This window comes from Chiroxiphia lanceolata, chromosome 27 (assembly GCF_009829145.1).
Source record: "Chiroxiphia lanceolata isolate bChiLan1 chromosome 27, bChiLan1.pri, whole genome shotgun sequence".
In the NCBI taxonomy this organism is placed as follows: Eukaryota; Metazoa; Chordata; class Aves; order Passeriformes; family Pipridae; genus Chiroxiphia; species Chiroxiphia lanceolata.
In genome coordinates, this window is record NC_045663.1 from 4085018 (window position 1) to 4101196 (window position 16179).

Below are 16179 nucleotides of genomic sequence, written 5' to 3' on the forward strand. Positions count from 1 at the left end.
TTAAGGCCTGCTGAATGCTTGCCAAAAGAATTGCCATTAGGCTCTGGAGTGCTTAATCTCCACCAGACTAAAAGCAGACAGGCTGCACTGCAGCTAGTCCTGTCTGCCAGGGGATAAACACCCAGTGCAGGGTTTCGGGGAAACCTTTGGAGGCTGCAAACTGCATCCCAAAGTGTACACGCTGTCCAGGGCACCCAAGGCTGGGTGCCAGGTCCCACACTCCTACTGGCTCCAAGGGATGACGTTGCTGGAAGTTATGCAAAGCACCGTGTTGGCCTCAGGAGCCTCAGACACCTCTGCTCCTTGACTGTCCCTTTCCATGAGCTCGTCTCTGAGGTTCTTCCATCCTGGCAGCCTTATCTCCTGCAGATTAGCTCTCCAAAGCTGTCCTTGCCCATGTACTTCTCGGATGACTCAGGTTTGTTATTTCCTGCCCCTATCTCTGATTTCCTTTGCTGTCCTCACACTACTGCTCCCCAAGGTCCAGCTCCTCCCCAGGGTGACCCCAGGGACCAACACGTTCCCCAGGCTCCGGGCTGATTTCAGAGGATGATGATGTTCCTTTCCCTGGAACCAGAGCCCGGAGGGGGCAGAGCTCCCCCTCCCCTCCAGTGGTGACAGACAACCTCAAGTCCACTCCATGCATTGCCCAACACCCTGTCTGGGACCCCTCCACAGCCACGAGTGGTTGGCATTGTGCCTGGCATGACCACCATGGCTCAGGGAAGGCAGTGCCAGTCTGGTGCTTCATCTTTGCCCAGGACCGGCCTGGGGTTTCAGATCTCTTTGGAAAGCTGGACCAGGCAGGCCACTGTTTGCATTTTAGTCAAATCTTGGTGGTGAGGACACTGCTGGGTGCCAGCCACCACTGGGGAACCAGCCCCACTGAATGCACACTGCAAACAACACCTCTCAGGATGCAGGATGGAGGGAATGGGTCCCATCAACCACACCTGCTGGAGACCTCTGGCCAGCCTGCCACCCCATAAAGATGTTTTTTGAGTTCATTTTTGTGGTAGAACCCGGAAAGAGGCAGAGCACTGACAGCATCCCAGGACAGCTGGAGGAGGGATGTTGGTGGCAGGGTCTCTGGGGCTCATCACACCTCTGCCCTGGAAAACACTGACATCCCCAATGCCATTTTCTCTGGACTTTTCTTGATAGAAGACTTCTCATCAGCATCCCTCTCCCACCAGTACTGTGTGGGTATTAAAGAACAGGTTGTATTAAAGAACAGACACGAAAACTTCCAGCCCCCAGCCCTGAGCTGTTGCCTCCAGCACGTTAGGATGCCCCTGACCCTCAGCTTCTTTCCCATAGGTAACAAACCCTCCCTCCTTCACTGCTCTCCCCCCATCCTTCTGTGCCTGTCCCCTGCCCTTGTGGCCCACCAAGCCAGCAGCTGCCTCTGGCCATGGAGCAGATGGAGGCTGGGCATTGCTCTTCCCTCTCCACTGGCGTGATGCAACCCGGGCTCCATCGTGTGACACTCTGTCCCAGCCAAGCAAACACAGCTCGGAGCCTCGTGCTCCGTTGCAACAGCCTGAGGGCCCCAGCACCCCCAGCCAGGGACAGCCCAACCTGTGCCTGGCAGCAGCCAGGGCTGGCAGGGGCAGCTTTTCTGGTGCAAGCACCATCCTGGCACCTCTTGGGGCCACTTTTTGACTGGGCTGTGGCCAACAAGACCAAGGAGGGCTGCATCCTAAACAGTCCCCGTTCCCACCGGTGTGATGAGCCTGGCTGGGCTCCCGTGGTGTCCCTGCATCCTCGCCTGGCTCTGCACCTGCTCTGCCCTGTCCCCACCTCTGCCCCCCACAGCAGAGCAGGGCTGTTGGGGACGTGGGGGACATTAACTGATCCCCCAGGGGCATTTTGGTGCTTCCCCTGAACTCCCCATGGACACGGCAGGCGGTGAGAAGGGTCTGAGGCCAAAGTGAAGCCGTGGGATCCATGTGGCACTGGGAGCCTCCCAACTCATGGGATGAGCTGAGGCACCAGCACAATTCAGAGCAGGAGCCAAGGGCACCGTCTGTCCCGGGAGCAGTGACCCAGGGACGGGCACAGCCCGAGGCACCATCACTGAGCCAGGACGGAGACGGCAGCAGCAGGACCGGGTGCGATGTCGGGGTGGTGGCGGCGGCTGAGCCCCGATGGGCAGATGTAGGTGAGAGTTAAACCATGCTGGGGACGCTGAGCCTTCCCCACGCTCCCTTGATGTAATGTTTTTGTGGGAGCAGCATGTTCCAGCAGTGCCATAAACATGGGGAAGCAATAATCTCGCCTCTATCTGCCTGCGGGGCCTTGGGATCGTCTAAATTAGGAAACAAAGGAAAAAACAACAACTCCAAAGGGTTTGTTTTCTAGCTAAGCTGAAAATAGAGCAGAAGCTGAGAGGGGGAAGTTCAGCCCAGCACTTGGCATCTCCCAGGCACGGACAGTGTCAGCTCATTCAAAATGACCCAAAATAAAATTGTGGGTCATTTTATTACAGAAAACAATGACATTGCAGAAGCTGAGGTTCTCACCCAGGGATGATTGTGAAAAGAAGTTTTCACTCAGATTTACCCAGCCCCCAGCAGGCTCTCACCCCTCTTCTCACCCCTTTGGTCCCCAAACTGGAAAGTTTTATGGTACCATCGTCAACCATCACCAACCTATTGCCACCCACGACCAACCCCTCACTACCAGTTGCCACCCACCCCTAACCCACCCCCAGCCATCGCCATCATCACCAGCACATCACCATGACCCACCAACCCATCACTGGCCCATGCCCACCCATTCCCAGCCAGTGTCACCCACCCTCACTGGGGAACAGCCCCAGGCCCCTGTGGTGATGAGTAAGCCACGGCCAGGCATGTGTGGTGCTGTGCTGGGACCTTTGGGGACAGTACCTGTCCATGCAGGTGAAGTGCTGGTGCCAGTGGGCTGTGGGGCAGCCCTGCCAGCCCCCAGGGCTTATGGGGGCTCCCAGATCACAGCTCGTGTTATGAAAACCATAAATTATTAATTGCAGCTGGGAAGTGAAAGGCTGTGAGCTGCCGCCTGCGCAGACCCGCCGCTCATTCCGGGCTCTGCCCGCCTAAAGCAGGTCTCCCATTTATTTTTCATGAGTGTGTCCCTCAGAAGCAGTTTTACAGCGAGAAGAAGGAATAATGCACGCTCTGCACAGAGCCCCAGCAGCCTCCTCCATCCCAGCCAGACCCCTGTGCTGCTGCACAGGAAAACCCTCCCCAGGCACTGAATCCTGCTTTCTCCTAAAATTTAGGGCAATCCATTAGGCCTTGTCCTACCCTTTGGAGGCGTGTGTGCCAACAGGCGGGTTGGCACAAGCCACTTCTTTCGAGGTGGATGTTGGGAGCACACAGAAAGCTCCATGGAGGTTGTCTCAGCCTGGGAGGCTTGTCTGGTCCTGAGCCCCAGCTGCTGGCCCGTCAGAGCAAATCCACATCAAGCCTCATTAAAAATTTGGGGCTCAGCCCAGGCACCCACTCCAGACGTACACAGGCGAGGTGGAGGGGCACCCACACAACCCCCACACCCTGTGAAGAGCTGTCCTGAAGAAACACCTCCCTGGCTCAGTGGTTTTGGGCACTTACCAGGATCTGGGCTGACCTGGGACCTTTCCCTCCCTGCTGGGAGGTGGTTTGGGGTCTTGGGGTAGTGCCCTGGGTAGTTGCATAGGACAAACTCTGTTTGTGCTGGTGCAGCTGCAAGCAGAGTTCTCCCCTCAGCACCCCCAGCCTGGCTGCCTCCCGTGGGCGGTTGTCAGCTCGGGTTCAGGTCTCCCATCACCTGCTCTGAGGAGCCTGTCTGCTTGTTTGTTCTTGCCTGAACACGTTAATTAACCTGAATTAAAGCGTCATTTGAGCTGACAGTGCTGGGCTCCCTCGCGGCGACGATGTTCGTTACAATTACCACCTGGGCAAGGAAGTTGCAGCAGAATTCCTGCACTGTCAAAGTCCAGGAATGCTCCATGAGCAGGACCCACAGACCCAGGATGGGGCTGGGGTAACAGCAAAGAGCCTGTTCCCATGCAACTTGCTGGAAACAAGGGCAGATGCAAAAAACCCCTTGAACCTCTGGGACCATGGGGTTTTAGTCCCCATCCAGCCTAGGGATGATGGGGACAAACTCCTGTCCATGATGCAGCAGCTGCTGTTCATGGGTTTGGGGTGGGAGCCATCAAAAAGCTCCTTCCCCTGAGGAGATGCAGCCCTGGGATGGGTTGCAGAGCCATGGGCTGTCTCCATTCCTGCCTGAGGTTTCCAAACCTGGTTGCACCCTGCTGTAGCTGTCCTGACCTGGTGCTGGGACTGGTCCTGCTCTGACAGGCAGGGACATCCCATGGCCCCTTCCCTCTCTCAGCACCCTCTGTGTCCTACCAAAGATGTGGCCTTTCCTAGAGGTGAGTGGGAATACACAGAAATCTGTATGGAGGGAGGGAGGAGCATGGCCAGGTCAAGGACCATCACTTTGGGCCTTTTGCCCCTGTTAGTGACCAAATGGTGGAGGGTCCTGCATCATGCAAAGGTCACACAGCTCCATCCTCCTCCAAGTAAGAGTCCCTGCAATGCCCCCCAGACCAGGAGCAGTGGGGGGGGTGTCAGTGGGAGTCCCTGTGCCCCTGATCAGGGATTTCCATTGGCAGTGAAAGGAGTGAAAGACAAAGCACGACCCAAATCCAGCCCCTGTGCCCAGGGTCTGTCCCAGTGCTCTCAGCCTGGGGTGGGTGCTCCCATCCCTGAGCAGCACATTCCCATGGCTGCAGGCATTGGAGGGATGGAATGCTGCTGCCCAAGGGCAGGAAATGCCAGGGAAAGGCCAACTAGAGCCAGACTTTAAAACTAAATTATACCTTGACTTTTCCACCAGCTTTAGCACAAGCTGTGACCCTTGTCAGCGAGCTTCAGTGGGTTTGGATGTGTTCACATTTGCATGGGGAGAAAACCCACTTTTCCATGTCCCTCTGTAGCCCTTTTCCAATGCCTTGGATATCCAATGCAGTTTCTGTGCTGTGTGTTCTCACTCGTTCAATGAATAATCAATTTAACTGCCATATGCACTGCTCATCGAGAAAGAAACTGCTTCTTGTTAAAGGTGTGAAAGTAAGTCATGTGTAAAATTAGCTTAGCCCTTTGCTAAGTCAGATGGGAATTGCTTTCAAGGCAATACAACCTGCCCAGACTCACAGGAGCTGGACCATTTTCCACACCAGCTACTGCTTTGCAGAAGAGGGAAATATTTTCCCACTATGTATGTGAGGAGGGTTCTGGGTGGCAGAGGGAAGGGTGGTCACTAGAATGAGAGCCTGAAATAACCAGCTTGGGAGAAAAGATCCCAATGCCCAGGGGGAACTGAGGGTGGCTGTCCCCACATTTTGCCTATGGGTGCCCAGCTTTTCTTTTTGCTTTGAAGAAAAATGAACTTCTGGGGTGGGATTTGCCCCCTCTCTGGGGATTTGGACTTTAATTTGTAATGGGGATTAAGAGTTCAAATCCCTTAAGCAGCTTTTACAGTCCCATCCCTCACTCCCCTCGCTGTCGAGACCCCTGGCCAGCCCCTCTCCAGCGTGGTCATTGTCTGCAAAACCCCCACATCAGCAGGGCACTGGGCACTGTGACACTGGCACCACATCACCAAGGACCCATTTGCCCTGTGGGGGGTGGACACACAGCTCTATCCAGCACCCAGGGGGAAGGCCCAAAGCAGCCTGGCCAGAGGTTTCACTGCCCAGCTCCATCCCTGCTCCGAGCACGGAGCATCTGCTGGAGCCATGACCTGGACAGTGGGATGGGCTTTTACCATCCAAGACTAACATGGACTTTGGCAAAGGCTCTGACATCCCCTGAAACATCTCAGGTTCAGCTGTGCCCCTGGAGTCACCCTTCCCTAAACCACAGGGCTGAGCCTCTGCCCCTGCTCCTTTGGGAATGGGGGTTTAAGGCCTGATCACCCCCAGCATCAGGCACTCCCCAGGGCTGAGGAGCAAGTTCAATGTCTCCACAGCAAGACACTTCTGTGAATAGATTGACACCATTTCCCTGCTTAATTACCAAGGACTTTTAAGCAATTTCCACAATATTTTAGTTCTGCATGTTGGTTTCCTTCTGACTTCCCCCTGGGGACATCTGTCATGGTTTAAAGAGCAGAGCTCACTGGAAGGCAAGGGACAGCTTCAACAGCGTGACTTCCAGGGCAATAAATCCAAGGAGAAGGACTGGCCTCCTGGTTTGGATGGAGGGAAAGGCTGTGGGTGCACTGTTCTCACCTGAAGGCTGCTGGCAGCACGTGGGATGCTGGAATGCCATGGCAGATGGCAGAAATGTGGCAGGAGGGGGCTGGCAGGACTCCCTTTTGGCAGAACCCTGAGCCCCAGAGCTTGACCTTGGTGGGGGGTTAAGGGTGAGCATGGCCCCCAGGTGTGGGATGCTGGATCTCTGGGGCATCCCCTCACCCCCTACCTGGGAAGAGGGCTCTGCATCAGAGATACATGTGGACCCCTTCCTGGATTCCTCCACAAGGTCCTGTCCCCAGCTGGGATATCTGGGGGAGAGAAGTGTGAATTTGGAGGTGGTCCACCCTGGCTGTGCTCTGGTGATGTGGAAGGTCGAGCACAATGCAGGGGTGCAGAGCCCCTCTGCCCCCTGGTGTGATGCTCCCTGTGCCATTGGCATCACCCCACCAGCTCCTCCACTGAGGACACAGAGCAGGATGGTTCCAGTCTGCCTCAGGGCATCCTGGGGCAATTAGGGCTCCTCTTACCAAGGGCTTTGGGGCATGGGGTGAGGCAGGGGCATCCCTGAGCCTGCTGCCAGACACAGCATGGCCTCTCCACTGAGTCACAGAGAGAGGAGGGTGCCCAAACTTGCAGCAACCTCATCAGCAGCCCAGCCCCATTAGTAACCATCTCCATGAGGATGTTCCTAGATCACACTGCAGGCAGCCACAGGGGTTGGGGAAAATGAGGGCTGTCTTCTTGACACAGCCCTTCTGCCTCTCTGGGATCACTAATCCCATTGCCCACTCCCAGGGTGGCAGCTGCTTTGCTCTCCCCTCCTCCTCCTCACATTCCCAGTCAATCTCAGCAGAGATCCCCCTTTAGCTCAGAGTGTGCTGCTGGTCCCTGAATAATCCTGCAAGACCGTGGCAACTCGGTCCTTGCATTGTCCTGGGCCAGTAGATCCCACTGCCCCCGCTGCCCTCACCTCTCAGCACCCCATCACTCTCCCTGGAGGAGGTCACTGCTGCCCTCAACCACTCACAACCCCCCAAGAAGCAAAGCCTGGCTTGGGAAGGGAGAGGGAGATGCTGCATCTGCATCCCCATCCCCACTGACAGCCCTGTTGCAGGCTCTGCCCAGCTTCTCCTGCAGAAACTCCACGGGATTCTGTAACAGCAGCAGCAACTAAATGATCTGTCAGACCTTTCACATCAAGGGGGTGGCAACAGGCTGGTGTGGAGCAGAGCCCAGCGAGTGGGGAGTGAGTGGGCACCAACCAGGGAGATTTTCTGTGCCAGTGGTCACAGTGAAACGTGCCAAACTTCACATTAACACAGCAATGGATGCCTGCAGGCACCTCAAAGCAACAAAAACCCTCCTCTGCCCACTGGGAAACAAAGGCAGCGGCTGACTTGGATTTCCTCTGAAAAAATGCAACTCCAGACAAGCATCCATTTGAAAAGCACAGTTCCCAAAGGGTTTTATCACAGAATGAAGGGATCGCCCTTGGAAAAGACCTCTTAAGATCATTGAGTCCAACCATTAACCCAGCACTGCCAGGTCCACCACTAAACCATGTCCCCAAATGCCACATTGAGTTTTAGGGCCCAAGACAGCACAGTTAAAGCCATGCCCAGGCACCAGTGACCTGGAGAACAGCTCTCACTTGTGTCCCATCCAACACGTGTGTCACTGTGAGATGGGAGCAGCTGTGGTGCACTCAGATCTGACCCAGAGCCACACATAGAAGAGACAGTCAGCAGAGAGGAGAGTGGCAACTGCAGCATCCATTTGCAGGTGCAGGATCCCATGGCAATGCTGGGAATGGAAATCCCCTGGGAGCCCAGGCCTGAGCTCACCAGTGTATTAGCAGCCAAACAGGCCAGGCACATGAGGTTCTTCTGTCTATGAAGTGTTCCAGATGTTCATGTCTCTGCTTTGTGCTTGTGCTGTGCCAACTGACCCTCCCTGACACAGGGAATGCATGGGGAGGAGAAACGCAGGCAAGATCAGCTCTTTGTGGTTTGCATAAGCTTCTACTCCTGTGCCTGAGCCAGGAAAGCAGTGAATTTGCAGAGTTTTTTCAATGTTGCCCCGAGGAAATTCTGAGTTTGGTTAGGGGCACTAAAAACCCACAGCAAAGCTGCCCTCAGCTGGGGTGGCAACAATGGGCTGTGCTCAAAGAGGGGTCTGTGAGCTCCCCAAAACCCTCCACGGAGCACCCCCACCTCCTGCCCCAGCTCCCAGGGCAGAGTCAGCATCCTTCACCCTCCATCCCTCTGCTGTTTGCTGGTGAATCAGTCCCAGATCTTTAGGTGACACTTGCAGGGGTCCTGGACCGAGGGCTGGAGTTTCTGCAGCATCTCCCCACTGCTAGGGAGGATCTACATCAGCAGGATCGGTTTGAGGTCTGTTCCTCTGGTCTTGGGAGAGACCCTTCCCTCGGATCAGGAAGGGGAGTCACACTGAGGCAGGGCTGAGGATCCCTCTTCCCACCTGGGATGGGACAAGTAGCTCACACCAGGGCACCAGGGATGCACCAGAGCTGTATAATGCACCCAGCTCTTGCCAATACCTTGCTGGAAAGTCCAAGGTGGACAGTGCCAAAATGATCTCCCATTGAACAGCCCCGACTGCCCAGGACCCACATCTGCCTATGCAGGACCCTGGATTTTGGGGGCTGGAGGCAGGGATGGTGCTCCCCACACTGTGCAGCCATGTTTGACCCAGGGGAGAGCAGGACACTGCTGAGGGTTTGCAAGAACAAGGCACCAAAGCAACTTTGGACATACAGACCTGGTAAATCAGGCAACTACCAACACCCAGGACCAGCACTCCACACCCAGGAGCAACATTCCACACCCAGGACCAACACCAAATGCTTGTCCCCAGTACCAGGACCAAAACTTAGGATCAATACCCAGTAGCACTCCTAGTACCAGCCCTCAGTACCAGCTCCAACACCCAATGCTGACTCCCAGCATCAAAGTGCTGATGCCCAACACCATCCCCAGCACAAAGACCCTGTACCAGCACCAGTGCACAAGTCACCAGTGTCCCACCTTTCAGCCCAACAGAAACAGTTTAGGGTTTGACACATTCACAAGCAGGACTTTCCCAGCTCCTCACCCCTGACAAAGGAGAAAGAATGAATAAAATCCATAAAGAAGGGAGAGGGGCTGGGAGTGGGCAGGAGCCCCCCAGTCCCCTGGGGCTGGGAGTGGGCAGGAGCCCCCCAGTTGCCTGGGACTGGGCTGGGCTGAGGCATTTCCTGCACATGGCACAAAGAGCCACAAGAACTGCTCCCCCTGAACACGCCGAGCACGTCCTCCCACGCCTGCCTGGACGGGGTCTCCGGAGGAGACGAGCTCACGCAACAACCCTTCTTCCAGGCACTTGTGCTGCTGCCTTCAGAGCTTTATGAATATTGTAGCAAGGCCGTCCCTTTCATCTCTGCTTCTTTCCAGGGAGGCCCAAACCTTCTGCACATTCATTTTCCACCTCGCTATTCCCCTCAATTATTTAAACTCGCCTTCCCAAAAGCGGGGCCCTTCCATTATCGCTCCGTCCTCCGCAGCGCGTGTGGAATTTGGGGACTTGCAAATTCGCTCCGTTTCTTTGCGTTCGTGCAGAGCAGCAGGTTTCACAGGCTCCCCTCCCCGCTCCCTTCCAGCCTGGCCCCAGGCCACATTCACAGAGGCCCTGGCCACGAAAGCCTCAGAGTCCAGGCAGAGCACAGCAGCTTTTTCCTGGGGTCCTCGATGCTGCGGAGCTTCCCAACACAACTTTGACCATTTCCATGGCTCTTCTTGCTGGTCCTCCCCCCTGAGCTGTGGTGGGGGCCAGATGTCCCTGCATCACAGCTGTACCAATGTGGCTCACACCAGAAAAGTCCCTCGCTGTTCTGTGTTCAGCCTCAGCAAAGCTGAAAATACCTTCCAGGGCTCCCTGTGGGGTAGATCCCTCCCCTATCCCTCTAATGAGACATCCCCAATTAATTGCCTCGTAACTAGAAGGTAGGAATGCCAAGCCCAGCTCCCCAAATACTTGAAGTTAAAACCTGGAGGCTCAAATGTTGCTGGAGAAACGCAGTTTTCAATAAAACAGATTCATATTGACACCTCCTTTGTCTACTTCTGAAAGGTGGCAGCTGCATTTGGACACCATCATGTGTGTGCCTTCCTGCTGGCACAGCTCCCAGCACAGCCCCACGCCGCTGGGCTCCGGCCACAGCTGAAGAGGGGGGGGTCTGGAGGAGCTCTGGAGGTGCTGGCGGGACACAGGAGCCGGGGAAGGGGTGACTCAGCCGCCTTTGACGCATCTCGATCTCCTCCCCTCACGCCTGAACCTGCCCCGTGCCCGAGAGCCGGGGCCTTGTGGCTGCACCAGCCCTGCCCACACCCTGTGCCCTGGTCGGGTGTGAGCAGAGAGACCCCCAGTCCCTGCTCCTCCTCCCCATCCTCCTGCTGTTTGTTGCCATCCTCTGGCTATTGCAAACCCTGCTAATGGTCTCTTGGTTTGCCTGGTCCTCCTAGAGGCCACCGTGGGAGGACTGGGGTCTTCTTGCCCAACGTGGGGTGTCAGGGGTGGTGGGGATGTGAAGTGTGTCCCCTATAGACTGGCCACCTCCACCAGCACCGTGTTATTGCTGTTACTATTACTCATTTTTGCATTTACTGGCACACAGATGCAGGCTGGAAATGGGTTGGAGGCTCCAAGGGGACACTGATGTGGAGGGGCTGCCAGAGCCCTCAGCCTCCAACAGCACCAGCACCATCACCAGAGCAGGAAGACCCCGCTCTGAGCAGCTCCCAGCTTCATAACCCCCCAAAATACACCAATAGGGGCACATGCAGCTCCTCTAGGGCTGTGTCAGCAACATCCCCCAGTCCCAGGTGGACACTGGGAAGTGCCACTGTGGCACCAGCCCTGCTGGGGTTCCATCCCTTCCCTGCCACCCCGACTTGTTTGGTGGCCTGTCCCCAGCAGTGGGACCCCTCGCCCACCGTGGCCAGGCCAGCGCTCGCCTCCGTGCGTCACTCCCTGAATTAATCATCAGCCTCACTCCGCGCCCGACTCCTCACTTAAAGAGATTTTTGCACATTAAAAATTAACAGCACTAAATGATTGATGCCCAAGTCCCCCTGCACCCCGAGGAGGAGCTCAGGCTGCTCCAGCTTCACTTTCCACGAGGGCTCCAGCGTGTCCTTGTCCCCAGCCATCCCCTCCACTGCGCTGGGCATCATCTGGGGGAGAAAACCAGCATGGCAGTGACCCCCCCAAAAAGCCACCATTAGGTCTCTAGAGCTGCTGTTGGTCTGGTGGAGGTGTTTTAGGTGGTGGAGCATCCTCAGAGCCCTGCAATGTGCCCATAGTGGCCATCACCAGCAGGGAGGGGATGCTCTGCCCCTGTGTGGGTCTTGGGGGATCTCGGGGGCTCTTTGCCAGCCTGAGCAGGGCAGAGCAGGGCTGCAGGCATGAGTGGGAGCTGCTGTGGAGGCCTTCTGCTCTCTCCCCCCATGACTCCCTCTCTCTGTGCCACCCCAAGCCATGGCAGGTATTTGGAGCAGCTGTTGAAGTGCTGCACAGGTCAGGGGGGCACAAAAGTCTTCTTTGCACTGACCTGGGCCACGTGGGCTCTTGTCCCTCCTGTCACTGTCCCACCAGCCATGACAAGCTCCTGCCCTCACCTCCAGCACAGCCTGGCTGCCTCCTGCCCTGACTCAGCACGCACCCCATACACCCACCTCGATCGATCACTCACCGTCTCACCCACCCCGTGAACCCTCCCACCTCCTGCACCCGCCTTCTCATCCATCCCCTGCCGCCACCTCAGGCACCTGTCCCCAACACCCCACAGCTCCAGCACCCGCCCCCAGAACCCACCCCCAGCACCCCCCGTGTACACCCACCCACTAAACCCACCCCCAGCATCCCTCGTGTACACCCACCCACTAAACCCACCCCCAGCACCCCTCGTGTACACCCACCCACTAAACCCACCCACCCCCAGCACCCCTCGTGTACACCCACCCATTAAACCCACCCCCAGCACCCCCCGTGTACACCCACCCACTAAACCCACCCCCAGCACCCCTCGCGTACACCCACCCACTAAACCCATCCCCAGCACCCCTCGCGTACACCCACCCACTAAACCCACCCACCCCCAGCACCCCTCGTGTACACCCAACCATCAAACCCACCCCCCCAGCACCTCCCACCCAAGCCCACCCATTAACCCCCCCCATAACTCCCCCCAGCCCCTCCCCACCCCCCCCGTGCCCCTCCCCCGCCCTCCCCTCCCCCGCCGTTCCCGGGGCGGCAGCGCCCCCTGCCGGCCCGAGCGCCCCGGGGCCGCCCCGGGGCCGGGGGGGTTCGCGGGGGTCGGGGCTGGGGGCGCGGCCTCGGGGGTGCCCCTTCGGAGCCGAGAGCGCGGGGTCACCGCCACCCCGACGCCCCCTCACTCTGCCATCGTCCCTTCTCCTGCCGCTCCCTCACCCCGTCACCCCGTCACCGCTTCTTCCGCGGGCAGCTGCGGCTTTCCCCCAAAGTCCCCCCGGCCCCAGCTCCAGGGGTTCACGCTGGGCAGGACCCCGACGTGCTGCCCACCTCACCAGCGAGCCTGGCATCTCTTCCTGCGGTCACTCAGCCCCAGCTGTGCCGTGTTGCCCTGCTCCCCCCCCCCAGCCACCACTGCCTCCACTCCCCTCTGCCCGGTGAGACTTGGGGTCCTTTGCCCGCCCTGGGGCATCACCGTCCTATTCAGAGCCCGATGGGCTGCACCAACCACCACCCAGGTGCTCGGCCAGGCTTTGGCTCCTCATCTCCTGGAAGCCTCATCACTCTGGGGAGGGGGTCACTTCCTCAGCTTCGCGCTTCCCTCACACCCCGCTCAGCCTCGACACCCAGAGCCCGTGTTGGATCCCCCAAACACACATTTAATCACTGACAAATGTCCCTTATTTCAGGTGTCTGTCCTCTTCCTGGGAGAGACGAGTCTGGAGCAGTGCCAGGGTACCGGAGCAGCACTCCCGCCGCCCACAGTGCCCCCGGTGTCCATTAGCGCTGCCGGTGCTCCCTGCCCCGTGTCCCACGGCAGGGGGGCTGTCCCTCTTTTCCTGCCCCTCAAGGGAGAAGGCACGCGGGTCTCACACGCCTGGCTGCTCCCCGTGTCCCCGCGGGGCTGTCCCTGTCCCCGCCGTGCAGACGGGCTCAGACCAGCAACTTCAGAGGCACCACCCACACTGTGCATCATCTGCAGGAAAAATTCCCGTAGACTGGCCACCTTCCAGCTTCTCTCGGCTCGCCGGCAAAGAACGAACCGGCTGCGTGCTGTCACCGGGGCCGCGTGGCAGCCGGGGCTCCCAGACAGAGTCTGGCAGAAGGGAGCTCTCAGAGGCGGCGGCGATGGAGCAACACTTGGGGAACGTGTTCCTGTCGTGCAGATGGGGTGGGAAGTTCCCGGTGGAGATCCGAGAGCTAAAAGCAGAGGCAGAGGTGCTGCCCAGAGGAGGATTCAGGCTCCGAACCAGCCCACGGAGGGAAGGGAGTGGGAAAGCCCATCTCCTTGGCTCCGCTCCACCGCTGCCAGCTCAATGGCCCGATTGTCTGCCGGGATCAGATGCGCCGCTCCGGGCGGCGGCACAGAGGGGCTTTTCTGCTCCTCTCAATGACAGATCTGTGCCGTTCCCGTTGGGAAGGTCCCGCTGCGCCGCCCTGGCCTTTGCCAGATCCCCGGCAGCCGGGAACCTGCCGGCCACGGGGCGCCGGGCGGAGAAGGACGCTCTGTGTGCTGGACACACGTGGCCTTTCCCGATTCCACTGGAAATGTCATAAGGGAGTCAGATGCTGTCAGCCCGAGGGCTCTGCGGCGGGGAGAATGGAGCTGGGGCGGGGGGAGTGGAGAAATGTGGAAACAGCTGGAAATAACTTCCCAGGGAAAGAGTGGAGTTGGCTTACTGGTGGCTGTGCAGGGCAGGACATTCCCTCTTTGTCCTAAGAACTCAGCTAGCGTCTTTGCTGGGTGCTAGAGGCAGAGAGCACAGAAGCAGAAAGGATTTTGGGGCTAGGGTGTGCTCCCCGTGCACAGTCAGCCCCATCCTGCTCTGCAGGGTGAAGGGACAAGCTGGAAATCAGTGGGTGAACCCAGCAGGTGATGGGGACACCATTGTCCCCATGCAGGCCAGTGTCCCTACCTCTTGCTGAGGGCTGGGGATCTCAGAGATTTGCCAGGGCTGCTGCCCTTGTGCAAGGGCATTTCCCACGGGGACGGGGCAGCACCTGAGAGCTCACTCTACTGCAGGACCGAGGTTACAGGAACTCACAGGGGCAGATGTCCCTCTCTGTGGACAGAGATCCACCCCATCTGGGGATAATCAGTGTGGGGACCTGTTTTCAAAACCCATTTCACAGCCCGCTGGTTACAGGTGGACATGAAGGTACAACCCAGAGCCCTGAAAGGAAAATGGCCATTTTGAAGGAACGCAGTGTTTCAGACAAGGTCACAAATTTTCAAGGCACCTCAGGCTGCAAACCCTCCGTGAGCAGCATGATCCCAGCACCTGGAATGCCCCAGACCTGGGAGTATCCCACTGAAGGGTCCCACTGACTGTTGGGGTGTGTTTGTGGCCACGTAAGGACAGGACGTGCCGGCCGTTGGGACAGGTCCCCCGGTGCTGCCGGCTGGGCTGGCCCGTGGCCAAAGCAAATCCTGGCTGTGGGAAGCCCGCACGGCATTTTCCTCAGCACTGATAAGGCAGCCACAAAAAAAAGCTGTCCTGGCCTTCCCTGGGCGGTGCCGCGCCAGGCACACCGGGGATTGCCCGAGATAAAAGCCTGCGCTGCGCTGCACAGGCACAAAGCGTCACCTGCAGGCGGCCAGATCAGAGGGAATACGGGCAGGGATGGGGGACGAGGGCATCCTGCACCTGGATAAGGGCTGGTCTTGCAGGGCCATGCTGGGGATAAGAGGGTGCACAGGGTCACACACATCAGAGGGATGTAGGGAGAGGTGGCATGGATCAGGATGTCCCCAGGGAGAGGGTGACATTGAGGGCATTCTGTCTTTGGTGCAGCTGCCCTAAATTGGGTTCAAGGGGGTCTTCAGGAAGTGATGCATAGCAGGAGATGGCAAGGTGAGAGGCTGTTGGTGAGGGGTCTGTGGGGTGGCTGTCCCACTGTCAGGGTATGGCTTCCCCCAGTGGCTTCAGCCTCCAAGCCAGCCCCTTCCCTGCCAGCTTCGCTGGGTCTGAGCACCATGAGGGCACCCACAGCCCCTCGGGGACCCTTCCCCAGCTCCTGCCAGCCCACACACAGCTGGAGAGCTGGGGGAGCTGCTCTGGCTCCGCTCTCTGCTCTCTTGTTTTGCTGCAGCATCCTGGGGAGGAAGGATCCGAGCAGAGAGGCGACAAGAGGAAACGAGCTTCCCGTTCACTCCCAAACCTGCAGGCAGAAAACAAGGACATCCTGCCAGGGCAGCTGGGCAGGGACGCTGAGCCTGCAGGAGGGCAGCGTGCTGGGCTGGGATATTGCTGGCATTGACACCCTTTCCTACAGGGACTGGGCCAGGCAGAGCCCCACAGCCTTTGTCTCTGGTCCCCACAGCTGGGCCAGTCATTCGTGGGGCCATGGAGGGGGTGGTGGAGCTGGGAGCAAAGCTTGGGCAGACTTGGTGGAGCTGGAGCAAGTGGAGATGAACTCGGGCAGCCAGGAAATTACTGGAACACATCCCACTGTCTGTTTTCCAGGTGCACCCTGAGCACACACAGCTTCTCCCTGCCATGGGCCACCACTGGCCAGCCTGGACACCCTGGGCTTTGGAGCCCACTGCCCCAGAGAGGACCAAGATGCTCAGGGCTGTAGGTTCCTGCTGCTCATGGAGGGGACCAGGATGCCCAAGGGTTGGGATCCCACTGCCCAGGGAACAAATGGAGTCATCCAGAGCCGCAGCACGT